Genomic DNA, 1,373 nt, shown 5'->3' with positions numbered 1-1,373 from the left:
AAAAGTTATATCGCGATACATATCGTTATCGTTCTATCGCCCAGCTCTAACCAAGAGTTAGGAGAGAAACCGTCGGGAGGATCACAGATAAGGTCTGATGCTCTGCAGTTAACAGCCTGATGTTCAGCAATATTAGAGAGACCTTGGCCTGATTCTGCAGCATCAACACAAACACACCATCAGAGGCACAAAGAACCACCTTCAGGAACAAGAACAACAGTCAGTCCTCTTTTGGTTTCTTTTACAATCCCTGGCTTTCTATGCATAGATAACGTTTCTACCCCCCTAATTGCAGACTGCCAGGAATGATAAAGGGTAGAGGAATTTAACAGGCGGCTTGACGCCTTTGATGCTCCACTTTCTGAAGCACAGGAAACTTTTTCCGGCCTTGTAGATTATGATTAAGAAGACTCCTACAAGAGCTTCCCGGTGCAGGACACTGGGTCATGATGCACTGACACGCTGTGTGAGAGGCGGCATAAATGCAGCACTGATGTTTATCTTCCCCGCTTCATTAAGTTATATTCTTTTACACACAGTTTATTCATAATGGCAGGTGTCACAGCATAGATAAGCCGGGTGTATTATCTGTTTACAGTGTTTGTTTTACAAGTGTACTGCAAGAAAGGAGGATGTGAACAGTTGGATGAGGAAGCCTCCTCTAACAGGCTTGATAGAGCTTCTTGAAATATTCATCATTCACTGGCAATTGTTGTAACATTGGCAGCTTCATCTGAGGCGTTGCATTCACAAACAGCTTCTTCCCCTGTGCTCTCTGAACTTATTCCAGTGGTGGCATCTGTTATAACACTACACTTGAATTCAGTGAGCTGAGCCATTTTTCACAAAGGTTTGTAACTGCATGACTGGATGCCTGATTTTATAGACCTGTGGAAATGCATTCAAAGATTATGAGGGTCCTGATCTCTGCTTCATCGACTTCAGTCTGAGACTCCAAGAGGAGAGACACATTTAACCCACATCCTGGGATGATTTAACGTAACCAGCCCATTTCATTCCACACTTCAATATAGGGCTGCTCAATTAATCGAATTTTAATCTCGATTACGATCTGGGCTTTCAACGATCATTAAAGACGACTGAGCCAATTATTAGCCCCTCCCTCGTGCTTTACTCTTGCGCTGCTCCGTGTGGCAAATCAAGTGCACCTCTCTGCATTTCGAACACCTGTCACAACAATTAAGAGCAGCGGTCCCCAACCTTTTTTGCACCATGGACCGACAATATTTTCATGACCTGCCTTTAACCCTTTTAACACCTACCATAGAACCAAGTCCGCCAGAGCTTATATTATATTTTTACATGCTGTAGAGCCATTTTTGGGAGCATTTCAAGTTGCATCAATACAATCA

The 1,373-nt window shown here is 43.3% G+C and overlaps 1 long non-coding RNA gene across 1 annotated transcript in view; it reads right to left on the bottom strand.

Moving 5' to 3' along the window:
* Positions 1–44: 44 nt before the first annotated feature.
* Positions 45–1,373, bottom strand: part of LOC102195488 (uncharacterized) — a 4,952-nt gene continuing 3,623 nt past the window's right edge. Inside the window, exon 4 of the long non-coding RNA XR_312480.1 lies at positions 45–154. This is a non-coding gene — a long non-coding RNA (uncharacterized LOC102195488). The remainder of the gene's footprint in view (positions 155–1,373) is intronic.

Source organism: Pundamilia nyererei, unplaced genomic scaffold (genome assembly GCF_000239375.1).
Source record: "Pundamilia nyererei isolate P.nyererei 1_Seehausen unplaced genomic scaffold, PunNye1.0 scaffold00851, whole genome shotgun sequence".
NCBI classification, from domain to species: Eukaryota; Metazoa; Chordata; class Actinopteri; order Cichliformes; family Cichlidae; genus Pundamilia; species Pundamilia nyererei.
Note: the sequence above shows the minus strand (reverse complement) of the source record. Positions and strands in the feature narration are given on the sequence as shown.